The sequence below is a fragment of the Podarcis bocagei genome (assembly GCF_964188305.1).
Source record: "Podarcis bocagei genome assembly, chromosome: 6".
Taxonomy (NCBI): Eukaryota; Metazoa; Chordata; class Lepidosauria; order Squamata; family Lacertidae; genus Podarcis; species Podarcis bocagei.
In genome coordinates this window covers 10039325-10066640 of record NC_138130.1, presented here as the reverse complement: position 1 = coordinate 10066640, position 27316 = coordinate 10039325, and the positions used below count along the sequence as shown (strand labels likewise).

Here is a 27316-nt window from a genome sequence, read left to right as displayed (position 1 = left end):
CTCAAATGGTGCAGAAACAAAAGTGGGAGAGAAGCATGGAAGTGGGTTGGGAATGTCCAGCTTCAGCGCGGGATGAACACCTTACGTTTTTATGTATATAGGAAGATAATTGGGTGGAAGAGGAGATTTATTATTAATTATTAGATTTGTTGCCTGCCCTTATAGCATCACCAGCGTTTAGGGTGCATTCTGTTGTGATCACCTTCAGAACAGTGATACCTCCAGCAATTTGTTTGTTTAATGCACTGCTTGGTTGTTGTTTTTTAAAAAACAAAAACCTCAAAGTGGTTTACAAAAAGATAAAACTATAAAATCGAGGGGGGAAACCAAAACCCTACTTCTCAGGCCTATCAGGCTTCATTTAGGATGGGAAGGGGCAAAACATAAAATCATAGCGTCTTCTTGCATTTCTAACTTCAATGGATTTAAACAATTATAAAACCGAATATGAGAAATTTCAGTGAATTCAGATTCATGATTTATTAAGCATAGATGAGGTCTTATTTCAAGTGGGCATCTCTGAAGATCAATAAACCTCTTCCCATGGTTTTAGATAATGGAACAGAAAGTCATCCCATAGTTTTAGGTAATGGAAATACAGTTATAAATCAGTCAACCTCACTTTTGGGGTTTCACGCTGGTACATGATACATTTCTTTCATATGCGTGTGGAGTGGCACTTGCTAAGTTCATATAAACTTCTGTCCTAGCCACCAGCCGGTCTCCTCATCAGCCTTTGTTGCTTCACACACACAAAAAAACTGGCCTGCTTGCTCATGAGTATTTCTTCTACTCTTGATGTGTACAAACTGCACATCCACAAAGAATATCAGAACAAAGAGGAAGGAAAAGGGAGGACAACTTTTCCTGCTTCTATATAATAATAAAAATTACCTGGTTGGAATCAAGTGCCTTCTGTTAAACTTTCCTATAGCCACTGTTGAATTATTGTTGTTGATTCATACGATCCACAAGGGAGTGATTAGTTGATTGACTTTGGATGCTGCTAATTATATTATTGCTGAGTTTGTACTTGCTATGAATATGGTTCTAGGATTTGTTTTATTGTACATTATCGACTTGCTTCTAACTATGTATTTTGAAGATGTTAGCTGCCTCCAAGCCTCATTGTGAGCCAAAAATCAGGTATAAGTGGAGATATTCCATGTGGCTGATCTATTCTGTAACTGGGTTCAGTGGGTTGTCCCAGGTGTTGAACCTGAGGGACAGAAGAAGGCCTGCTGCCGTGCTGCTCAGCAGGCTTCCTGATGACCAAGCTGGTGGAGATTGTCTCAAGCGTGGTGTTGGAGGCTCCCTCCAGTATGGTTTTGAGAGACTTCAATATTCACACTGAAGCTGCCTCCTGTGTACCAGCTTGGGACTTCAAGGCCTCCATCATAACCATGGTGCTGTTTCAGTTCAACATAGGTTCAAGATAAGTGACTGGGCATACCTTCAATCTCGTTTTTGCCATGGAGCACGCCAGTGGGCACCCATTGATGGAGAGGGGCTTGTGGCATGCCTATTGTCCTGGGCAGATCATCTTCTGGTGAGATTTGGACTGATAGTGGCTGTATCTCCCTGCAGGGATGGTCAATTCATTGAGTTGATATGTTCTTGGACACATGGAAGCCTATGGATACTTGAATGTTCTGGGTGATTCTGTTGTTGTTGGCATGGCTTGTGCTTCTATTGAGACTCTCTTCTCCCTTTGGATTTGTGAACTAGGCAGATCCATTGGCTCGAATGCACCCAACTGCCTTTCCCAATGCTGTGGAGACCGCAGAGCTCCCTGTTTTCCAAGGAATGATGACCAATGAAGCAGGAAGACTGGAGTGGGGAAATCCCGATGTGAATCTGACCAGATACAAGAAAGAGCACATTATCATGCTACCATGAGGCAGTAACCAAGATGAAATAATTCTCTGCCACCATTCCACCTTCTAAGAGCCATCCAGCAGATCTTTTGTATGTGGGAAATGGTCCAGTAATATCTGGCCAGACAGAGATGAAGATACCATCAGATGTCTACTGCGACAAAGTTGCAAGGTACTTCAAGTCTAAAAACACACAGATTAGCATGGAATTGGATGCCACAGTTAGAGAGTCCTGGGGAAATGTCCAGAGCACTATCTGGTCTGGTCTATTTTTGATCAGTTTCAACTGCTGCCATTCAATGTGAACAAGCTGCCTGAAGGAGTTTGGGCAAACATATGTTCTTTTGACCTTTGTCCATTGTAGCTTGTAAAAGCAAGCTGGAGGGGTGTGGCTGGGCGGGTCCAGGAAGTGGTAAATGTCTTGTTGTGCTGGTGATGACTTAAAGAGGTGGTGCACACCTCCTTGGACATAGATGTGTTAACCACTATCTCTCATTCAACATTGCTTCCTGTAAACATGCTCCAATTACAGGTTTTCTTGTAGGAAACTGATTATCTGGACCTATTTGAATCCAGTTTCAGGCCCTGACATGGTGCTTAAACTGCCTTGGCTGCCCTGGTTGGTGACCTTTGTCAAAGTAGAACCTTGTTGGTTCTTCTTGACCTCTCGGTGGCCTTTGATACCAGTGACCACTGCATCCTCCTAGAGTGGCTTTGGGGGTTGGGCACTGGGGGCACTGTGTCACACCAATCCCATTCCTACCTCTAAGCCTGATTTCAGAAAGCAATGAGGGGGACTGGGACTATTGCTCAGTGCCTTGGGAACTGATTTGTGGGGTTCCCCAGGGGTCAAACTTTAACTTATATACAAAACCACTGGGACATGGGTGGAAGTAGAGATGGTGCTAAGGTGATTGCTGTAGCAGCAGAAGCCTTTCCACTTGCCAGATGAAACCAATTCCTCTCTCCTCACATATGCTGTTCTGAGGGTTCTTTCAACCCTCCCAAGCAGATTTGGGGAGGGTGCAGGGTTGTATGCGTGTGTGGGAAAGTCCTGATCCACTAGTAGGACTTGCTGTGCTGGTTTCTGCAAGAGCACCAACTTAGTTGAATCTGCCCATATAACTCCATCCAGTACTCATTTTATGTGTGAATGGGGAAAGTATCCGAACCACCTCTTTGGTCTTGAGCACCCACCCCAAAAAGAAAAGAGAAATACCACTCCTGAGAATGTTTATATTTATGGTCACTACTAGCCAGAGTGTTGTCCTGCAGTGAAACCACTGGAGATGTAGCCTTCAATATGTTTATACTTGGTATAAGCAACCCTTGGTCGGGAGAGCATGAGACTCTTAATCTCAGGGTTGTGGGTTGGAGCCTCAAACTGAGTGGGGGTCAATTTGAGCCCCATGTAGAGTGAAAGATTCCTGCATCGCAGGGGGTCGGATTAGATGACCGCTGTGGTCCTTTCTAACAATTCTATGATTCTATGAGACATTCAGATCAATCCACGTTTTAATATTAACCTTCCTAATTCACAATTCTTGAAACAATATGCAAACTGAAAAGCAGCTGTCCTTCAACATTCACTTCTCCAAATTTTGTGACATAGTTCTCCAACTTAAAAAAAGTGCAAAAATGCATATATTGCCGCAAATAGCATACAAAATGCATTATATTAGGGGAAATATTTTTTGAAATGTGTGCATTGTGGAAAATTGCATACAATTGTATATTAGAAGAAATGTGTGTTGAAATCCTGACAAATTTTTGTGAAGACTTAAAAAAATTCACAAACTGTGGTGGAAATGTGTGAACTTGAAATTGACTGAAAAATGAGAAACTGAAATTGCCGCATTTGACCATCGCTGGTATATAGTGTAACCTCATAAGACCTTAGTTATCCAAATCTGTATATGATCAGAACTGTGTGTCTCTTCTGAAGCTCCCTCCATGTCACAGGAACTCTAAGTCAACAGCATTTATCTAAGCTTCTGATTGTCCAAATATGTTGACATTTCCCAGTGGCTCTGTATCAAAGTAACTCCTGGGACCGCTTGTGCCTCATGAGAAAGCAGTAATAGCGTATGTACAAATGACCTTCAACTCTTTCCTGAGGTTCAGACAGAATGTGGGGGACCTACACATCTCTCTGGTAGTGAAACACAAAGTCTCATCTGCAAAAAAAAAGAGCATGTGGTTCTCCTCTAAGAGAAAATGTACAGAGATTTCCCCTTTGCGAGACACCTCGAATTGGGGAGGCAACGTGCAGGTCATTTGTTCTATCTTCTGTTGCCACTTTTTTGCAATGTGCAATGAATCCTTAAGGCCTTTTCTAGGTAAGGCTTCTTGGAGTATCAGACATGCTGGTCCCTGATATTCCAAATGCCACTATAGGGATCTAGCAGTATCAGTGTCGGTGGAGGCACAAGAACCCACGTTGACCTTACTGTTCCACTTAAATCAGCTGAGAAATATGTAGATGTCCACACAAGGGACTCTGTTGTACATACTTCTCAGTACAGTGGTACCTCAGGTTACAGACACACCAGGTTACAGACGCTTCAGGTTACAGACACTTCAGGTTACAGACTCCACTAACCCAGAAATAGTACCTCAGGTTAAGAACTTCGCTTCAGGATGAGAACAGAAATCGCGCGGCAGCAGGAGGCCGCATTAGCTAAAGTGGTACCTCAGATTAAGAACAGTTTCAGGTTAAGAACGGACCTCCAGAATCAATTAAGTTCTTAACCCGAGGTACATGACGTAAAACTAGCCAAAAGACAGAGACAGAAGCAATCACTGAAGGCTAATTCTCTATAAAACTAGAACAGCATTGACTGTGACCCAGGTATTCCGAAGGTTCGCTGCTAAAAATATTATAGCAGGTGTGATTTTACAGTGTGAGTTTCTGACACAGAGCCTGTGTGGAGCCATGATTTCTAAGAGAGTCAGAGACTGAACACATAACTGGGTCAATTCAGTGCTGAGATTCCCGCGCACACACCCCGGGGATCGTGCCGGTCAGACTGCGGCTGCATCAGGGGAGTGTCACGTTTTTTAACGTTCCACCACCATGCAAGCAATCCATGCACGTATAAAGTACATCCAGAGGGCTAGGCTAGAAACCTTCAGCACAACATGCTAGTTATGTGCATGCGAGTTTTGCTAGCATGGGAGCTGGAGGCCAGGAGCTTACCTGCTTACACACCTGCACATCGCTGCTGAGAGGAGCCTTGCAGATGTCTAAATCAGCAGCAGGCACCATCAGACTAAGGGCTACCAGAAAGCTTTGGGAGCAAAGTTGGAACAGAGACCTGGCATCAGCCTTCGAAGAGGCACTGAATGCACCTGCAATGCTGTGGCTCGCTTCAGGAGAAGCAGCGAGGGAGGAGGGAGGAGCAGATGCAGTCAGAAGAGGCCTGTGCGAGGTCTTCGCCTCATAGTAGACAGCCCATCCCAAAAGCCTTTGCCGCATTGTGGTGCAGAGCAACCGGCCATCACCTAGACTTTGGTGCTAAAGTGTTTGCTGACTTAATATAGAATTCAACAGTAAAATCTCTTTCAAGGTTATGGGGGGCAGGAAACAGTTTGGTTAATCTGCCACCTGGAGACTGTAATCTATAATGATTTTGCTGTATGGTGGCATGTATGCACAGTGACATTTCAGATAGATAAAGGATGGTGTCTCTAGACCAAACAAGCTTGGGTCCTACTATCAGATCAATGTGGACAGACTCAGAGGCCCCTTGAGGTCTGACCAATATCTAATGGATTCTGTGCTGATAGGCGGCAGAAGCGGAGCCTGTGTTATCTCTATATCGGAGATTAAACGGGCGCTCATACAGCTGATTGGCTCGGCAAAACCCAGCACCTTTTCTATGCTTTTAGTCATCAGAGAAGGGTTGAAAAAGGAATTAGTAACACAATCTCTCAGTAGTAGGTATTTAAATTGATTTCCTGTCAACACAAAGATTTCTCCCAAGTTCAGCAAATGAGCACAAGACCTCTGCTAGCGTGTAGTGCTGGGGCCTTTTTGTGCACAATCCCCGCAGATGTTCCACAAGCACATTTTTGTCTGATCTGGCTCATGCCAAGGTAACATTCTGTGACAAACCTCCCTATAGCAAAGGGGAGGCAGATGCAAATCAAGACAGGGTAGGGACAAAGCAACACAGATCTGTGCTAAGGAATTTGTCAGCGATGGATGTTTGTGTGTGTAGACAGCTACAGGTCACAGGAACTGAAGGACAAGCCCAAGTGAAAAGGGAATCAAACATGGTGAAAGAAACTACCTGGTACCTGAAACTACCAAGAGGACCAAGATGGAGGTGGAAGGAGCTGAACATCTGGATCTGAGACCACGCAAACCATCTGATCCAGAGGGGCAAGTGTGGTGGAGAACAGGACTAAAGGATCAAGGGCAGCAAAGGCCAGAATCCACATGACCCAACTGCTTTAACTGAGAGGAGATTCTGACAGGAGGAGGGCAGGAAGAAGCTAAGAGAAAAGAGTCTTTGTAGATAAACCTCAACCATCTCTCCTTCTATAAGCATGTCTCTTCCAAGGGCAAAGTTTCCCTCCACCTTTAGGCAAGATAATTGGAAAAGGTGATGACAATGACAACAACAAATGATGATGATTATTAATTCGGGGGTCACTCTGGATCATACCCTGAATTCCTTCCAACTTTTGTGAACCTGTGATGCTTGAATGTAAAAGAGGGCAAGTAGTCCCTTTGTCAGGGTAATGGCATTGCCTGCTCAGACATCTGCATCTATAGAAAATGAGCACATGGCTGGGCCTTCCCCCCCACTCCTCTCACCTGGCTGTTAGGTAGAAGGACAATAGCGAGAGTTTTAGCATATGCATGTGAGCTGAAAGTGGCATACTGGACTCTGGAGAGTGTGACCTGTCGTTCTCTGTGCTGAATCTAAGCTGGCTTCTCTTGCAATCTAAAGATCTGTTGGAGTGTTGATGATGTGAGCCCCGACATCCTGTGCTCTGGTTGTATATATGTGTGTAAACAAAACCATATATCCCAACGACGCCACAGTCTCCTCTAACCTTCGTCCCAAGGAAAGCGAACCCTGGCTATGTGCCGGGACCCCTGGAGTCTCAGTAAGAATATCAAGTGTCTGCAAAGGCCGAGGTGCTGCATGGGGAATCAGAATACAACCTTACTTGTTGCGACCTTGCAGCAAACAGAAGAAATGGAAAACGGAGGAGGATAACTAGTCTGGGAAACTTTGCTAAGTTGAAGTTCAAATAAGAGGGGTTTGATGTTTTTGTTTTTTTAAGGGAGAAGGGCTCGATAGATCAGTTATGTTCAAAAAATTCAAAATGGAGACAATGACTGGTTGAATGCTCATCACGACAGCTGAGCACACCTGCTCACCTTTCTAGCAAAACTGCCTCTCTGTATGGGGTGTGCAGCGTCAAGATATGACATGCATGCAGGAGGGGAGGGGAGATGGGGAGAACAATGCCTTGTGGCTGGAAAATAGCTCCCACTCAGAAGAATACTTTTTGGCATCACGAGGTAGACAAAAGGAAAGGAACTCTAGCTCATTTTAAAATTGGAAAACAAAGCTATATTATTCCCTCCACTTTTTTAAAAAAAGAATCCCCTCCCTTTACTTTCTAACATCCCTCTTTCTTAATGTAAGTAATTAAAAAATAAAAGAAAAAGTAGGTGCACATAGGGAAAAGAAAAGGCTTAAGGGCTGATTGCATTTGAAGCTAGCATAGGACTCAGAGGTGCATGAATTTACATTGCCAGTTGCAAAGCTGAGCTCACTCTGCAAGAGAAGAACCACCTGTCTTCTTTCAAAATACTACAGCCGTCTTCAACCTGTTGCATCTTGGCACTTTTGAAGTACTTGAACTGTGGGTGAATGAACTGGATCCACAAAGCATAAATAATAATACAGTAAATAATAATAATAAATAATACTAAATAGTGTTATTGTTATTGTTATGGTTCACAGAATAGCCAGGGAGTTGCATTAAAGGTAAAGGTAAAGGGACCCCTGCCCATTAGGTCCAGTTGCGGCCGACTCTAGGGTCGCAGCGCTCATCTCACTTTACTGGCCGAGGGAGCTGGCGTGCAGCTTCCGGGTTGTGTGGCCAGCATGACTAAGTCACTTCTGGTGAACCAGAGCAGCGCATGGAAACGCCGTTTACCTTCCCGTTGGAGTGGTACCTATTTATCTACTTGCACTTTGACGTGCTTTCGAACTGCTAGGTTCACAGAATAGCCAGGGAGTTGCATTATTTGTTGTTAATTGCTTCACAGAAAATAAAGCGGCCTGCTTCAGCCATCCCATAAAGCAAACTATGGTTCCTTCCTTACCCCTGCTACCACCAGGAAACAAGCCAAGTAGACAACCGGGGCTTGCGTTTTTCTCCCTCTGAAACAAAACCTGAGCAATAAGCCAAGATCAAACCTTGGTTGCTCCTTGTGGTTTGCATGGAGACAAAACTGAGCCGGCAGTTGCCACCTTCACAGCAGTAATTGAGATCTGATGCAAACTGTTCAGACTACTTTTTCAAAACATCTAGTGACCCCAGATGAGAATGTGCACCAAGAAGTACATCTAAGCAGTTCATTAAGGCCTGAATGAGCATTGAAATAATGCATGTTTTCCCCCCTTTAACAACTGGTGTTTTATTAATGTGTGTTGTCTTGCTTTTGTAAGGGACACTGGAAGTTCTGTTGAAGGGCAGGGCAACATATAAATCCTTTAGATAAATATCCTGCGCATTGGCCACATGCATGGAAGCCTCTTCCTACACAGGGATGTCATATCAGGGCAACTATCTAGGGGACAAAAATTGTATTGCCCGATGTCCTGCAATTGTTACCTGAATTTATGCAATAATAAGAAGTCTGTAGTACAGCCTGCTAAGTAGTGATCCAGAAGGAATATCTTCTATTTAACCACACACTTAAAGCCTATGATGCTCAAAAATTTATGTGAACAAATGTCTGCGTTGCGCAATTATCTTCTAGGGACTCTCCTTTTCCTGGAAAGGAGCAGCAGCAGATTAATTTAGTTTCTCTCAGTCTGGAATAACATGAAACTTTCTAATTCACCACGTTTAGTTTTCTCTACAGGCTACTTATTGTGTTGATTGAGGACTAAGAACAGAAGAGCCTTCTATCTAGATCATGTCAATGGCCCATCTAGTTTTCACAATGGCCACCCAAATGCCCACGAGAAACGCTCAAGCAGGATTTACTTCCCATGATCATGATAGGTCAGCCAGCTTGGTGATTACCGTATTTTTTGCTCTATAAGACGCACCTAGTTTTTGGAGGAGGGCAAACAAGAAAAAATATATTCTGAATCTCAGTAGCAAGAATAAGAGGGATCGCTGTGCAGCGATCCCTCTTGCTGTTCTGGCTTCTGGGATAGCTGCGCAGCCTGCAGTCGCTCCATAAGACACACACACATTTCCCCTTACTTTTTAGGAGGGAAAAAATGAGTCTTATAGAACAAAAAATACGGTACTTGCATTTCTCAAAATGAAACTTCTTAAAAACAAAAAACCCCACTAACAAGTCCCTCTCCCTTTAACAAAGGAAATATAATGTCTGATAGTGATAGCAATATGGATGACAACAACCTGTCAGTAAGAACTATTTTTTGGCATAGGAGACAACTCCTAGTTCCTTTCACACACACCCCCAACAAAAAATATCTGAGGGGGCCGGGCCCCTCCAAAGTTGATGGGCATTGTCATTCAAATTGTGTGTGCACACGGTGACATGTGATCAATTATGTAGGAGTCGGCATACCTGCTTCCCCCCAAATATTTTATTCAAGCTGGCATCCATTATACTAGGAATCAATCTGAAATTGGGATGCAAGACTACGTAACAGTTTATGAAGACCATGGGACTGCCACTGAAAATGGCAGCCAGGTTAAGCATCCCAGCTCCTCCAGGTAACATCTTAGTCAATATATTACTTGTTCCGGTGTCATTTTTCAGACTTCCAATATCATTGGCCACTGGACCATCACCGCGTCAGGACATTTTCAAGCCCACCTTAATAATAATAATAATAATAATAATAATAATAATAATAATAATAATAATAATAATTTATTATTTATACCCCAGCCACTCTGGGCGGCTTCCATAAAAACCAAAAATTCAGTAAAATATCACATGTTAAAAACTTCCCTGAACAGGGCTGCCTTAAGATGTCTTCTGAATGTCAGGTAGTTGTTTATCACTTTGACATCTGCTGGAAGGGCGTTCCACAGGGCGGGCGCCACTACCGAGAAGGCCCTCGGCGCTGGACCTCAGTGTCCGGGCAGAATGATGGGGGTGGAGACGCTCCTTCAGGTATACTGGACCGAGGCCGTTTAGGGCTTTAAAGGTCAACACCAACACTTTGAATTGTGCTCGGAAACGTACTGGGAGCCAATGTAGGTCTTTCAAGACCGGTGTCATATGGTCTCGGCGGCCGCCCTCAGTCACCAGTCTAGCTGCCGCATTCTGGATTAGTTGTAGTTTCCGAGTCACCTTCAAAGGTAGCCCCACATAGAGTGCATTGCAGTAGTCCAAGCAGGAGATAACCAGAGCATGCACCACTCTGGCGAGGCAGTCCGCAGGCAGATAGGGTCTCAGCCTACGTACCAGATGGAGCTGGTAAACAGCTGCCCTGGACACAGATTATAGTCAAAGGGAATAGAAAAAACGCTTTTTAAAATAAAAACCTCACAGAGATTCTCAGGATGCTGAATTCTGCCCCCGATACAACACACTTGCAACACTGATCTACAGCGCCAGCCATCAAGAGCAGATAGATACCATGGGGCCCCTGATCTTCAGCAATGCCTATCAGAAAATGTGCCTGGGAGTGGGAGGTTGTGGCTCCCAGAGGAAACGGTGACATTGAGACTGCCTCTCTTGGAGGATAACTTTATGGGGGCTGGGTGATCTGAGCCAGACCTCACAGGACTTCTGGCACACTGCAAGATTTCTGGGCAAGATTCTTGGGAATGAGGCAACTGTATACTGCAATGGTTCCACTGGAAGTACAGCAGCGGTAGTTAAGATTATTTAATACCTGTGAAAATACAGATGATCTGTTGATGTCGTAACATTTTGTATTTACTTTGTAAGTAAGAAGTTGCACCCTGAACTTTGTACGGTTCAGCATTAAGCCCTATTTTATCCTGAGAGGGGTAGGCATGCATGGTATATTTTTGTATCGCTGCTGCTTTCCCTTCCCTTGGTTTGTTAACCTCCCTTTCTTTAGTCTTGCCAAAAATGGAGTTGAAAGCCGGAGACACAAACAGCTGCCGATGTAACAAGCTCGTGCCAAAAGCAGCCATATGGAAGTGAATTACAAGAAGCAGCGTGAAAAGATACCCTTTTTTGCTTTTGAGATGTTGAGATGCAAACCTCTGTAGGCTTGCCTGGGGATCTGCAGTAGTGGGGGTTCCTGGCTGGGCCCCAGGGGCGGATGGGGCAGGGGGTGGCTGTTGCAAAGTCTTTCATGCTTTCTGCATGCTGATTCCAGGCCATATGTTGGGGACACGTCCCATCAGCGTGAGTTCATTGGCTCCCTCCCTGGTTTATTTTATTTATTTATTTCAACAATGTATACATGCCACTTAATACCATAGTCTCTAAGGGGTCGTACAGCAGGGTTACGAAAGATACAATGAAATCAGCTGAAATGAACCTTGGGAACTATTGGGAAAACTTGCTTGAAATACCTGCGGAAACAGCAAGCACTGAAAGTTCAACAGGGAGGAGGCCAGACTGATCTCAGCTGGGAAGGAGCTCCACTGAATTGAGCCCACAAAACCGATGTCTCCTGGTGGATACAAGCTGGGCACCCAAGCCATGGACAACTCCCCTGAAGACCTTGGTAATATAAGGGCAGGGATATAAGGTGATGTTTCTTCAAATGCCAAGGGTGCTTCTTTTACCAAATGTTTATGTCTTTCACTTATGTCTTTTTTACTGAGTACCCCATGAATATGGTGGCTTTTCTGCCACTCGTAAGGGCAGCATATTTCTCTGCCAAAAGTGTGTCTATGCACTGGTGTCGAAGGGAGGCTTCCCTTTACTATTTATGCTTCTAGACCAGTCATGGTCTTCTGTTATCACCTGCTCTCTGCCTCCTTCAAAGTGGAGGTGTCAGGGGTTGGATCCAGGCCCTTCTGAATGCAAGCATGTGCTCTGAGCTATGTGCCCTCCAAAGCTCAGGAGGCCTTCTGATGGCATCTCCTGGAAAACAAGGGGATACCAACCAGCCCAGAGTTTGCTAAGCTGCCACTAATCACTTTCTCTCCGAAAGCACAGGCAACAAGTCTCCAAAAGATTTACATAACTGAGCTGGCGCCTCTGGAATTCCGTAACTCCAGGCAGTTACCTGATTTGCCTCTATGGTTGGGACAGGGCTTTCACAGTATTTTGTACAACAGGAACAAAAGCACACTTCCCCCAAATCATATTTTAATAGATGCACCCTTTCATTTCCCCATTTTGGCCAGCTTCTGATTTTGCCACTGTGGCTGCTGTTTGGAACAAACAAGAATACTGTCTGTGGGTCTTTTCTAAATCAATGCAAACAGCCCTTTTCTTATGAGAGCTGCTGAATCCTCCAGATGAGCTCCAGTGGTTTCTGGGGTGCAAGGCGATATTCGTGGCATCGTGCCATGTACACAGCCAGCATTTGGTCAGGGACCAATTCAGTGTGCAACTCCGTTTAAAGCACTGGCTGCGGCCTGCATTTTCAGGAATCGCTTAACAGCTGGAGTTGACCAGAACGCAGCTGCTCTCTGGCTACACCCCATTTACTCCCCACATCATCATCAAGGGCTGTGAAGGGAGGAGGCGCATGCCAATGCCTGACCACCCAGGGATCATATTCTTTCCACACTCTGGAGCCAGGCAGCTTTGTACATATTTTGCAATGCTAGAGGAATGAAAGTGGGCCACACAAAGGTCAGAGACTGGGCTAAAGCTGGTGTATAAACTGGTGTTATGCCCCATCTGTGCTCTGGGGAGCTTAGGACAACATGTGTGAGGTTATTGGGCAGTTGCCTCTCCAGGCACCAGCCTATCCCAGTACTTCTTAGCTTCAATAGGATTGCTTTCTCATGTGCCTTTTTAAACCAAGTACAGCCCGGCCACAAGGCTTAAATTTCAGTAGAACCACAAGAAAACATCTCAGTAGATTTAAAATGCTCATTCGTTTTTGGCTTTCATACACCATCCAATCAACCAAGCCTTTCGGCGGTTCACCAATTTAAAAAGTGAACTTAAAAACTATCAAACAAAAAAAATAAATCAATATATTAAAAACCCTTCTACCAGCACAAAAGCTCAGTGTAAAAGCTTAAAACTATCATGAAGCAGCATAAGATCAATAAAAAAGGGGAAACAAAATAGTTCTCTCATTCCACTGGCTTTATTAAAAGGCCCAGAAGAATAAAAAAGATTTTCACTACAAAATCCAAAGGATCCAAATGTAGGCTACAGACGAGCCTTTCTAGGGAGAGCATTCTACAACCAGGGAGCTACCACTGAGAAGGCTCTCTTCCTAGTAACCACCAGCCTTGCCTCTTTAGGCTTAATATATTGCTTCATTATTTTAAAATATATTAAGACAACAATCCAACAAAACAGAAATACACTTCACCCTTCTGCCCTGGGTGCAGCCAGTATGCCTATTCACATTGCAGATGGCACCATTTCACCTTCTATTGCCTGCTTTTTAACTGCAGAATGCCTAGTATCCAGCAAAGTCGGTTACTTGGTCATTTTTCTGAAAACATTTCCCCACTTGCACAAGCTGTCCTAGGATATCTTTGCCAGCTGAATCGATTACCAGATCATCTCACTCCGCAATCGGCAAAACTTTTAAACCACCACTCACTTACAGAACAATTTTCTTCTTCTTTCACGTCTCATATTTCTGTATAATGTATATATTTAGCTTTCCTTTAATAAAAAAATGGAAGTATACTAGTCACTTTCGTTCTTACCCTCCACCCCGCCCCCACAAGCTTTGCATTGTTTTTATGGATATTTTATTATGTAATGGTAATCTTGTAAATGCTCTGGAGATTCCTTCTTGGTGGGTGAAGAGGTAGTTTAATAAAGGAACTTAACTTTCGGAGTGCTGAGAGTAAATTACCTGCCTTCAGAAGATCCCACTTCCTGTGGGATCAAGCAGTCTCCCCATGGAGAGAGCTGGCCCCACAGGCCTTCCTGGGGCAGATGTGAATGGGCAGAGTTTGGGGCTGGACCGACATTTTGGCATGTGAGAACCACAAAATTGCACCTCCCAGGGGAAAAGGGGCAAATGAAGTTCTACATCAGGAACAAGAGGGAAATAAATATCAACCTCGGGAACAAGGGCAGGAGAAGACCAGTGATGCCTCCTTTTTGCCAAGAGGCCGCTGCAGAAGCGGCATGGGGCAGAAGGGATGGCCGATCCAGCTGACAAGCAGCACACCGCAGCTGGCATTGTGGCTGCGGCAGCAAGGAATGCATTGCTTGGAGACTGGACCTGCTGCCCCCTGGAATCTGCTGCTTGAGGCGGTTGCCTCACCTTGCTGCATGGGTGGGCCGGCCCTGCCAGGAGGCAAAGCCCCCTTACCCCTTTGCAGCCCTTCAGGTCTGTAACACATGGAGGCTGGCGATTCCGAGGAGGACTCTGGAGCCCAGGGCGATTCACTCGCACCCAGGGCCTGCCCCCAAGGCACTTTGGCGGACGCCCAAATGGCGCCCCCCTTCCACCAGAAAAAAATGGGCTGAGGGCAGATCGAGGCAGGGAATGAAAATACAGTGGTACTTCGGGTTAAGTACTTAATTCGTTCCGGAGGTCTGTTCTTAACCTGAAACTGTTCTTAACCTGAAGCACCACTTTAGCTAATGGGGCCTCCTACTGCTGCTGCGCCGCCGGAGCACGATTTCTGTTCTCATCCTAAAGCAAAGTTCTTAACCTGAAGCACTATTTCTGGATTAGCGGAGTCTGTAACCTGAGGTGTATGTAGCCTGAAGCGTATGTGACCTGAGGTACAAACTGTAGACATGGGGTCTACCGTCCCAGGCGATTGCTTAGGTCGGCTCTTCTCGCACCCAACGCCGAGGAAAGCGGCGTGACCCACTCGCGAGGGTGGCGGGCGCCTTCCCCGCGGATGCCTCGGCTGCCCTTCCCCCGCTTGCAGAGAAGGGCCGCTCGCCCCTTGGCGGAGGCTGCTTGGGGCCGAGCGCGCCCGGGGAGCCCTCTCCGGAGAGGCGCGCGCCTCCGCTCCCCTCGCGGCCTGCGGCTCCAGCCAGCCGGCCGCCCAGTGCCCTCCTCGGCGCTGCCCCTCCGCCCACCCCCGGCTCCCCCGGCGCTCCTCTCCTCCGCCGCCGCCCTTCGCATGCAACCGGGAGGCCGAGGCTGGGCGGAGAAGCCGGGCGTTTCCCCCGCAGCCTCCTCGAGTGGGCGTTTCCCTGGCACCCACCCACCCTCCCACCTCTGCCCGGGCACCGGGGACCCAGGGCCGGGCTGGCGCGGCGCAGATGCCCCCGCCCACGCGCCCCTCCTCCCTCTCCGCCCATTGATGGTTGGGGGGGGGCTCTGCCCTCCCCAGGCAGTAAAGCCCTTCCTCTGGGGCGGGAGCCGTCGCCTGCATTCCAAGCCGCGCTTGCATTGCATTCTTCCCCCACCCGACCCCACCCCGCCACCTTTTGGGTGGAGCAAGGGAGGGAGGCGGGGCGGGGGGGCTTTTGTTTGGGTTTGTGGTGCCTCCTCCCCGCCCAGCCCCACCGCCCTCCTCCTCCTCCTCCTCGTCCTCCGCCCACCCCCACCTTGAGGGCAAGGAGAGAGGGAGAGAAGCCGCCTCTGCCGCATCGCATCTCTCCTCTCCCCCCCCCCCACCGCTTTCTCTCCCCTCCCATCGGCCCACCCTCACCGGGGCCCCAATGCAATCCGATGCGTCCCCGGTAAGGTTCCGCTGCTGCGCTACATTGTGCCCTCTCTTGTTTCGGGAGCCTCCACCCACCGGCCCACCCTACATTTAGCACATCATGTGATCCGGGTAAGTCATTTGCAAGTACAACAGTTCTCTGTGTTGGCCCCCCCTCCCCTCCCTTTCCATCCCCCCCCCCATTCATTTCCTGAGAACTGCATAGAGCTGATGAGGGGAGACGGGGAGTGTGTGCGTGTGGATGAGGCACCCGGATTTTGTGTGTGTGTGTGTGTGTGTGTGTGTGTGTGAATGTGTGGGTAAGTGAGTGAGAGCCAGAGGAAAAAGAGAGGGGGACCTTTATAAGGGAAAGAAAATTTCTTCAGCTCTGCAGCTCCTGCTCAGGTCTGTGCCTCTTTAGTTTCTTCTCGAAACAAACCTAAAGAAAAATAATCTGGGTCCCTTGTGCTGTCCCGTCCAGGCACTGCGTTTTCTCTTTGGGGAGGGGGTTTGGGGTTTGTTTGTTTTTTTAAAGAAAAAAATCTAAAGAAGTGTTTGGGCTCTTATTGGAGGCGTGGGTTTTTAAGGAGGGCAAATAAAGAAAAGAAAAGGGGTTTCTTTCTTCACCTAGCCAAGGAAAATATACTATTGGGACATTCTCAGTCCTGCTAAGGGGAATCCTCTTAAGATAATGCATGTTAAGCAGTGTAAATTGAAAACTGTTGGCTCAAATATTGGGGGGGGGGGTGAGGTTTGAGAGGGAAACAAAAACAGCAGGTTGAATTGGGAGTTGTGCTATACTAGTTTGTCACTCAGTTATTTGCCTGGGTGTCTGTGAGGGGAGAGATCGGCCAGCAAAGGGTTAAGGTTCTGATGACACTTTCTCGGTCTTAATTGTGCTACAACCATTATTGTTCTGGTAATAATGGTATGGAACTGTCACTTGCCACAATATTGCTCATGCAATGGAGATTTTTTTTTTTTTTAGGGTGGGGGGAACAGATGGTTTCTGAGTGGCACTCCCCCCAACCCCCACCTTTCCATTAAGGTAGCCCTGGCTGGAGTTGACAAAGGGAGAAGTTTGCGTTTAGACTACTAGGGATGAATATTTGAGATCCATCCTGGTCACTGTGCTACTAGTCTCAATATAAGCTTGTGGAAATGTGAGAGTCCTGACCTGGGTGCCATGAGCTGGTGTAATTGCTGGAAGTTCATATGCAGAAAGAACCAATTCTTATTTGGCTCGCTGTCCTTAGAACTTCTGATGAACTTTTTTAAAAGTGAAAAGTGGAAGGAGGGGAGCCAAACACTTAATGAAAAAGGCAGATGAAGCGTCCTCGCCTTGTATTGCTTTGTGCAGCATTCTCATTCTCTTAACATTTCCCTCTCTACGGACAAGATTCATACTTTAATAATAGTTATGAAAATTCAGCTGGTTTCAAAGCTTGCAGTGGTGGTCTCTTAAATATATAAGTACAGTAGAATGCATAATCTGGGTAAACTTGCTGTAGTTGGCATTGCCAGTGCTCAATACAGGTTCTTCTTCCAGCTATTTCAAAGCAATGTATTGCATGCATTATTTAATTTCAAACCTGCTTGTATGTATGTATGTATGTTTGTTTGCTTCTCTCTCACCGCCCCCATTGAATAAGCATTACCAAGCTCTTCGTGGAAGCATTTGTATTTACATCAAAAGCATGTGCATAAGCTGTTACGCCAGACATATGCCAATCAAGCAAACGTCACGCTTTAAAACCACCTAGACTTGCTCCATTCCCTCTTTTTACTGGAGGACAGAGTTGGTTAGCTAAGTAAATGGTCTGGTCTGAAATGCGTGTCTCATAATGGGTGGGACGAATGGTGCTTCACTTTGCGAAGAGGAGTGGTCATCTTTTCAATGCTGGGTGTAACCCTTTTTGTCAGGCTCCTGTTATTTTTTAAGGATGTTGCAACAGAGAAAGAGAGATTGGGGGAGAGAGAAACAGAAAGCAACTGTTCAGTTTTAGCGTTGGCAGCCTTTTCCTTGCTGTGCTTTACTTCTGAAAGTGCTTAAGATGGAGTTGCCTGCTGGAGAACAAAGATGTGAGACTGAAAAGATGCTTGAAGGCTAACACCTTGTTGTTCTGTGCCATGAGTTAGGTCGTTTGGCTCACAAAATCCTGCTTTGATTGGCTGACAGCCGGGGAAACAAATTGGCCCAATTTAAGAGTCATGTGGTGAGGAGTGGGCTGGAGATGTCGGTTTCCATGGTGTCCTCACTCCCCCTCCCCACCCAGGCTCCAGTATCTTGGCAGGTAGGAATTCATGGCAGTCTTACAAGGCTTCTTTATATGGCCCTGGTATGTGAGCTCCATTTTCTGCCTAGCCTTCAGCCTCAGCCTTGAAATGAAACAGGAGCAGTGAAGTGTGTGCGCGCGCACACACACACACACACACACACCCCTCTGGTGTCAGCAATGGCACTGAAAAGCTTCAGAGATGGGATAGCACAGATACTTCCTTGGGTGTGCAGATAAAGTAAATACAAGCTGAATTCCTTCCCTTATGACACAGCACACTTATGTTTGTCAAAGTGCATCGCTGGTTGGGAAACGGAGCCCTGGCACATTGTTAGAAGTGTTCGGCATACTCTCTCCATACCTGGCAAAGTGAGGCAAGTATTCTCCCTCCCTCCCTCTCTTTTTCTGTCCCTTCACTACGTATTTGAGCGCACTGGAGAGCTTGCTTTCTGAGCGGCACTATTTTCCCTCTGCCTCATGCGCAAACACAATGATGTCACTTTCCTTTTCTGCTCTCGGGTGGGTGGGTGGGAGGAAGAAGAGGGCTGGGCCACTCCTATTTGCTCTCAGGTCACGCATGGTGTTTCCTAGGGCTACTGCGGATACCATTGCCGGGGTCAGGAGTTTCTTCTCCTACGGAATCAAAGGTGACGCTGAGGAAGGAACAGTGGGTGGCAGCGGGGGCAACTTCTGGCCATGCTCTGCATATCTCGGATGGGTTGTGTAAGAAGAACTCTCAGGATGAGGGGGTGGGGAGATGTTGCAGTCTTCTTTTACCTGTGCCAGGCAGGGGTTAAGTGATTTTTGTCAAATGAGGGATTGCAAAAGCAGGAAAAACCTCCCCCTCCCACAACCCAGCCACTCCCTCTGGATTTCTATACCACTCGTGTAATGTTATATTTAGGATTTCTTCCCTTGCTGCCTTGGAACACATATTTGCGTAATTCCCATACATATGCATTTGCCCTCCCCAAATTGCAGTCCTCTTCTTAAAAAATCCTCCTTCGAAATGCAATGCTGAATGTGCACAACTGCCTTCTAAGCAGCTCTTCGCAGGCTTTTATGGACCTCTGGGCGAAAGGTATATCTCCCCCCCCCCCAGCAAGAACTCCTGCAATCGTTAATCCACCTCCTCGCCTTTGCTCCCAAGCACCAGGACAGCTGTAAGGATTGTGAATTGGGATATCTCCAGGGTGAGCACTCGGTTTCATGGGTCTTTCTGGACTGGGCAGGGGTGGGGAGGAGCTTCACAGTAGGGCTAGATCACCCCTTTCGTATGCCAAACGCCTCCACTTCAGTATCGAAAGGATTTCAGGCAGTAGCATGTGGGGAAGGACCATGACCTGCTGCTGCCAGCCAGAGAATACCAGGCTGCTAGATGGACCAGTGTTGCAATTCTCTATAAGGTGGTTTCATGGCTCCATCCACAACTTACACACCTGCCTAGTCTTCCCAGGTGCTCACATTGGCTGCAGTAGCTCATATGGGCAGCCAGATTCCAACCCACGTCACAACTCAGTCCGTGTGGTGTTTTCATTTTTGCTTAAAATATTGCAATTTTATCTTTGCTTGCAAGTTACCTTGCAAAAGTGTGGGTGGGGTCGGAGGCAAGGCAGGGATTTTACCAAAAGGAGAGTGCGGTACCTTGAGACTAGATCATGAAAAAGTGGCCTTGAAGAAAATGTGGTTGGCAGTTTTAGCTTTTTCTGAGCCGGAAAGTATATAACAAGCTATTTAAGGCACCCAGGTGAAGTGGTGAAATAAGCCCCTGTGAAAATAATTAATTAAAAAGATCCCAGTACGGAGGAAGGAAGGACAAAGACCATGTCCAGGAAGTGTGACGGTGCAAGGAAGGCCCCAAACAAAATTTGTATTGCTTGAAGGAAACACAAGATGATGTGTGAGAGACTGGAGAGGATTGGTGGGGCGGGGGGACAGGAAATAGAATGCAAACTCTGTCATATCTCAGGGTGTGGTGTGAACTGTGTCCCCCTCCCATTAATAGCAGCAGATGGCGTGAAAAACAGCTGGTCTGAAGGCACCGGTGGTGGAAGCCGAGAGCAGGAAGTGTCCTTCTGAATGCAGCAGAGGGCTTTGGACTGGAGTTGAGAAGGAGGTGGGGAAGACAGCAGCAGGAAGGAGAAATTCTTTAACCAGTGGGGGCTCCTATGTTGGCTTGGAAAAGGAGTTCAGAAATTGGAAAGTGAACAGTACTGCTGTTATTTATCTGAAAGTCTTGTCAGCCAGCCAGACATGCAAAGGGAGGGTGGGCTGAGGGTTGAGGCCAAGCATATAAAGTGATATATTCAGGCTTCTCTGCTGATTTTTTTTTAATGATAGGCCGCTAATATAAGCAGAACAGCTTAACTCCCCATAACAAGCTTTTCCTTTAATTTTGTTAAGAGGGAAGGATATTACATTCAAAGGCTGCTTTTATCATGGTCCCCTATGCAGAGGAGATAAAGGGCTTTCTGAACCCCCCTCTTAAAATATGCACTTGTTAGTGTGGAGAGATCCCATCCTCCTGTTGCACCAAAAAGATTGGGAGGAAGAAGTTATTCTGGGGCATTCTTATATGATGCATGATCTTTGTTTACTCTGATGCCTTAGGTTGAGAGAGGAAGACCCACACCTTTTCTTAGTGATTTCTGAGACAGGAAGACTAGATCCACAGAATGCTAAGTCTCAAAAGGTGTGTGTGTGTGTGTGTGTGTGTGTGTGTGTGTGTTGTACAGGAGGCACGCTGCATCATTTTGTAGTGCATCAAAACCTGCTGGGACTGAAAGCTTTCAGCTAGGAGGTTGCAGTGGGTCTGTGCTGTTTGTCCTGGTCTGCACTGAACCTGTGGTTGCCAGCTAGGCATGTTTGCTTTCCGCACAAGCTCTGAGGCTGGCACAGCTGCGCATCGTTCCTGCTTATGGAGAAGGCTGCTTTTTGTTCAAGGGAATGCAGTGCTTCAGCTATGACTCTTCTAAGGGAACTTCCCGGCCCTGTGTGCCTCGAATAAGTCTTACTCTCGTTGGGAGTTCAGGAAAGTGGATATGCACCAAGCTAGTTTTAGCTTAGCACTGTATTGGGAGAGAACAAGTGAAGTGGATCTCTGCCTCTCTGACCCAATTGCCCATGGCGGAGGAATCTCATGCATGGAGGCCACCATTCCAGTGTTAGAAACTCAGATATATAAGCTATGGCTCCTTAAACCAGGGTTCCCCATCCCTATCTCTGCCCACCACACAAAGATTGGAAGCCCATTTGCCATGGTTATTTGAAAAAAAGATGGCGCAGGACTGATGCATTGTGGGATTAAATGCTTCCATATTCAAGACTGGCCTGGGTCAAATTTTAGGAGTGGCAAACTTGTTTGGACAGATACAAAACAGAACAAAACAAAACAAAACAAAACACCAAAGGTAAGCATTCAAAGCAATCCAAAAAGAGAGATAAAATCTCAAGCTGGAATTTATTAGTTAAAAATGTGGATTTATTAGTAAACAAAAAGAAAGGCCAAACACATTTTGGCCTCTAGTTGTTTTAGGCCATTATCAGGAGCTATAAAATGAACAACATCTCACATAAATTTTAAACAGTTAAAAACCAATCAAATAACTTTTGAGTAAGTATATATAAACATATACATAAATTATATAAAAATTGTTTACTTGCTTTCAAATGGTTGACTTTTTGTGACGTCGGGTTCCTTTTACAGCCCTTCATGGGGGCCTAAAAGTGTTGGACTGTTGTTTTTTAATTGGGTTTTAGAAACAAGAATAATATTATACAAATAAGTAGACCAATATTTCCATTTGTATATCACAAAAATAGCATAATAAATGTGGAAAAACATCTACAACATATGTTTCATTATTAGTGATCAATGTATAAATTCTTGGTTTGAACAATTAGGAAGAAAAAGAAGGGGAGTGGTAAAGTGGGCTGGGGTTGTGTGGTTATGCTTCTATTATTCTACTTCGTGTGTGAGAGGGGTTGTGTCAGCGTACTTGTATGGGTTGTCTTACTATTCACTTGTTGTATTTCCTTGGTGGGTGAGAGAGGTTGGATGTGGCTTAGGTTGGTTGTCTTTGGTTGGCTGTAGTGAGACTTGTTTTCGTTTGTGAGTGGTGTGTGAGTGTTTACAGTAATACGTCCGCGAATGTTCGCCTTGTCTAGCATCCATTCCGGTGAACGTCTGCAGCAAACCTGGAAGTACCGGAATGGGTTACTTCCGGGTTTGCCGATCGCACATGCACAGAAGCACAAACCACTCTGTGCACATGCGCAGACACGGCGCTTTGCCCTGCATCCGTTTCAGCTAGCAGCTGGGGCTCCAGAACGGATCCCGGTCACAAAACAAGGTATGACTGTATTTTTGAATCAGGTTAGCCGGATTGATTCGTATGCTCTTGGGGGATTCTTGTTGTTGTCTTGTTGGGCTGTGTATGTGATAAAGGGGAACCAAACCAAGGTGAAGGCATCTTCTTCTATTTGTGTTGGGCTGTGTTTTAACCAATAAAAACCAGCTGCAGCATCTTCAGATTTCGTATCTCTTTATGGAAAATAGTCCAAGATAACACCCCTCCTAAAACTACTGAAAGCCTGTTGCCACTGGTATCTTGGAGGTCTTTTTCTTACACCTCGGCCCCCTAGCAGTTACTGGAGGAGGATTCTGATTAGTGTGTGTAATTCGCCATTTAATGTTCTCTGAGCAGTGAAAAGGCCATAGGGATGCTTGTTTGCAGTTATTAAGTGCTTGCCAAGTGCTTCCTTCCTCCCTTTTTTGGGGAAGGTTCATTGCAACAAAGGCAGAGAAGTTTGCGGCAAGTTTGGTCGTGTTGGATTTCCCATCGTAGCTATAAATGGGGGCAGCCTCCCAAGAAGTGGCGTTTTTCCTTTTTTCGTTGCGAGCTTTGTTTTCTCAAACTCAAACACTAGATCCTGCAACTATATTAGGCTTCACCACCTCATCTCAAAAATTCTGATGCAAAAAAAGGGCTTTTGGAGCCTGGAGGTGTATGCATCAGGTTAGAAAGGATACAGGACACAATCTGATGAGATGTAGGTGGAGCCAAATCTGGCAGAATCCTGAATTGTACTGGCTTTTCTGTTGTCAGAATTAGTTGCCTGTTAGAATGCTTTATTTACTGGTGAAATGCTGGCTGGCTGGCAGTCCTGTTTGCTCCTGCATCTATGTGGAAAGAGAACCTCCAGCTATTGTTATGGGCTCTTTTGTCGAAGTGGGTTGGACCCGTGTATGTGCCAGTGTGCCAGATTTAGTTCTGTATTTTTAATTTTAAGTCTGTTGCGCGGGACTCTGCCCACTTCATTTTGCAAGGTGAAGCCCATGGTTTAACCTTCTCTCCAGTAGAAGGGGAAAACATAATGTCCCCCCACCCCAGGAAATGAGGTCTTGTTTTGGGTTTGGAGTGGTGGTAGAGTTGGAAAAGCACTGGTGGAGCAGGGAAACCTTGACTTTCTAAACTCTTGGCTAATGGTTGTACGGCTGCAGCCTTCATGAGTTGTGAAAAAGATGCAAGGAGATAACAATTTTCAAGGAAGAGACATAACACTGTATAAAAGACATAGAGGAATGGAATTAATCCATTGTTATGGACTTTGGCTAGGGACGCGGGTGGCGCTGTGGGTTAAACCACAGAGCCTAGGACTTGCCAATCAGAAGGTCGGCGGTTCGAACCCTAATCCCCGCAACGGGGTGAGCTCCCGTTGTTTGGTCCCAGCTCCTGCCAACCTAGCAGTTCAAAAGCATGAAGTGCAAGTAGATAAATAGGTACTGCTCCGGTGGGAAGGTAAACGGCATTTCCATGTGCTGCTCTGGTTCGCCAGAAGCGGCTTAGTCATGCCAGCCACATGACCCGGAAGAGGACAAACGCCAGCTCCCTCGGCCTATAGAGCGAGATGAGCGCCGCAACCCCAGAATCGTCCACGACTGGACCTAATGGTCAGGGGTACCTTTGCCTATACCTATGGACTTTGGCTACACTCTGACAAAAATATATGTTGTCTGCAACATGAAAACTCTTGGTTTTAAAGGATAACTTTCTGTGCAGCAAAAGATTTGCTTTTTGGCGTTTAACCTTGTAGGTGCGTAATAGATAATCTCATCTTTTCTTTTCTCCAGTAGGGAAATATACTTTTAATATAAGTCTTGTGTTCTAGTTGGTTAAAAGCATTTTGCACTTGAGTGCCATGGATGACATTTTGTTTATTTGTTATAAAAGCACAGAGAAGTTTCTCGTGGCTTTAAAAGGGGGCTTCTGGGAGTAGAGATCAGGCAGGAGTGGTATTTGAGCAATCATAGCGCCAAAGTGATTGTTTTACTTAACATCACTAACACAGCTCTGTTGAAGTCTTGGCAGAAGTTGTTGTTTCAGTTAATAGCATGTGGTTCCTGAAAGTGGTATGCTGTATCTCTTAGTGTGGGGAGGGGAAAGGAGGGTAGCCACAAATGCTGCAGCTGTTGCTTAACCTATAAGTCTTGGCTAGGAAATTATCTGTGGGGAAGGAAATGATGGAAGCTGGGTGACCTGGCAGGCTTGGGCAGAACTCTTGACCTGATCCTCCTCCCATTTCTGCCCAGTTTAAACGCTTCTTTGTCCCATTTCCTCTTCAGCCCATTGTTGACTTATATTCTGTTGCCTCCAAAACTATATTTCTTACTCATCTCAAGATGCAAGTGTGCAGGACATGTATGGCAACACTGGGCCTTTGTGTCCATATACCACAGACAAAAAAAAGAAAAAAGAAAAAAAAGATTCTAAGCAAACCCAGTTTCTAAAGTACATTTGCTTATTTTGAGCTACGTTAGATTATTTTATATAACATTCATGTTTCAACGTTGGGAGTTTAATTTTGGGGCAAATAAGACCATGGAGAGAAGTTCATGGGAAAGGCCATAGCTTAGTGCTTTGCATGCAGATAGATCGGTGGTCTGATAAGACAGCTTCCTGTGTTCCTGTGGAGAGATGGGTTAGATGGATTGGGATGCAGCAGTGCCTATAGCCGTAGGAATGAAATCAAGAAAGAGGGAAGAGAAGGGTTCCCCACCCACTAACCGCTGAAAGCCCTCTTCTATACCTCTGTTGGTTCTGAATTGTCACCAAATATGCTTGGGTGCTCCTAAGCCTTCTCAGATGTTCACGACAGCTAGGAACTTGTATCTAGAATGGAAAGGGTTATACCGATGGGGATAAATTCAGTGCTGGTAGGACAGAACTGCAGTTGGATTGAAAATGCAGCTGTCCCAGCGACGTCTAGCCCAGAAAGTACCACACATAAGTACTAACTCCATTTATCAATCTCTGTCATTGCGATGACTTGGGCTGGCGTAGTAGCAAATGGAGCCCAACTTCTTGTAAACAAAATTTCTCACGTATTCATGGGATTTCCCAGAGGCGCAGCTTGACACACGTGGTGCTTCCAGAACATATAGCATTGAGCGCTATCAGGAATGACCTGGGACCAAGAGTGGCACATTTATTGAGTACCTACAACTACATAGGCAGGTGGACAGCTGTGGCCTCCAGCATCTATTTTGGTGGCCATTACTATTTCATTCTGATTTGTGACTGTTTTCTAAGTAGCAGTGCCTTTTATCACTCCTTGAGGTGGGCCAGGCTTCAATTTCTCATATTTTGGGCAAGTTGTTTCATTCAGCGGACATGCCCATCCAATCTAGATTTGGTGCTTCTCACTGTTGTATTGAAACACCAGTCAATTGACTATGTATGCGTTGACTTCAAGGAAAATCGGACAAGAAATTCCTTTTATATATGGCAGTCCACCATTCATTACTACACCATGAAGTCATCTGATAGCAATGGGGAATGAGGTCCTCTTCTCCCCAGTCTTTCAGGGGTCATGCTTGCCCCCAAATCTAGGAGCAGATACTCCTTCCCTTGCAACTCTTTTCAGAGAGTTATTTCCCTCAATGGAGACAGATGGCCTGGATCTCCACACATGCTACAACTAGAGGCATCTCTGAACAGGGACATGGGGATAAGGAGAAAGGAGGCGCACAGTCTGTCGTCACCGTGGCACAAGTCAGCAGCTTCCTTTTCTGTGATGAGGAATCTCCATGTGATCTGACATGGTACTTCTTTTTAACGCTTCTGTCAAGGATGCTTTAGCTGAGATTCATACATTGCTGGGAGTTGGACTAGATGACCCTATGATTCTGAAAGTCTATAGTTTTTTTGTAACTTGAAATGATAAGGAAGACCAGAGTCAATAAGGTGTTCAGTGTTTGGTAATTATTTGACTGGCAGAACAAAGCAAAACAAATAACTGTTCTGCACCTTGTAGTTGCTGGAGAGTCCTCAAGTTGTTTTGTGTTTTCTTCATGTTGTTCATTGGTTAACAGAGAAGCTGAACCACAGTGGGAACCAAAATCCAGGTGTGCAGAGCCTCAGACCCCAAAGGCTCATCTACCACAGTGTTATCGCACTACTATCTATTTTACAGCTTCCTATCAAACACCTGTTTTAACTTACTGGAGAAATAACGGATGCTATTGTTTTGGGTGTTTTTTTTTATTAACTTTAGTTCCTGCTGCATTGACTCAATGAAAAATAATTGAAAAGGTGAGGGTTTAGAGTGCTTTCTGAGAGGGAATGCTCAGAGCACCTGTGCAGTTCTCTATGTATGCTTAAATAGCTTTTGTTTTTACAAAATAGTATCTTCAGGTATGCATTTTTCAGTAGCATATGCCGTCTGTAGTGCATTTTCTGTACATTTAATATTAAGGAATTTATTTGCACAAAAGTTTTATTTTTCATTTAATTCACTGTACAGATGTTTGGCTGTTTAGCATAGGGATGAATATCAGAAATGCGATCTTCATTGTAGCTGCAATCCTGTTGTCAGTTACCTGGGAGTAAGCCCCATTGAAACCAGTGGGACATTCTTCTTAGGAGACAGATATAGGATTGTGCTCTGAGAATCTTGCTTTGATGGGAGAGATTGTAGCATAGGCCCCATCCCATATTGCTTTTTATCTACATTGGAGATTTGTACCCAGTGTATGGTCTTTAATTGTACTTTTTCCCCTTTGCAGATTTAGAGTGGGTTAGAATACTGAAACACAGCCTAATAATTACGATGGAGTAACCAAAATATGATTGCTGGTTTTTAATGCCATGCAGACAACATGTTTCAGTGGCTTTCAGACAAATTAATTGGGAATGCCTTATTTTGTGCTGTTTTGGAAGATAA

The 27316-nt window shown here is 45.6% G+C and overlaps 1 protein-coding gene and 1 long non-coding RNA gene across 4 annotated transcripts in view; one reads left to right on the top strand and one right to left on the bottom strand.

The window, feature by feature from the left end:
- Positions 1 to 1727: 1727 nt before the first annotated feature.
- LOC308589510 lies at positions 1728 to 19578 on the bottom strand. The gene is made up of 3 exons (XR_014009337.1): positions 19201 to 19578; positions 16990 to 17739; positions 1728 to 1857 (listed from the first exon to the last, which is right to left on the bottom strand). It is a non-coding gene; the product is annotated as an uncharacterized lncRNA (long non-coding RNA).
- Positions 15698 to 27316, top strand: part of KLF12 (KLF transcription factor 12) — a 239365-nt gene continuing 227746 nt past the window's right edge. For 2 of the 3 annotated variants that reach the window (XM_081198571.1, XM_081198569.1), the window contains exon 1: positions 15698 to 15944. The gene's annotated coding sequence lies outside the window, so the exon portion shown is untranslated. Of the gene's footprint in view, positions 15945 to 16014; positions 16218 to 27316 lie in introns of those variants that run through there. The other variant, XM_081198570.1, reaches the window with a different exon arrangement.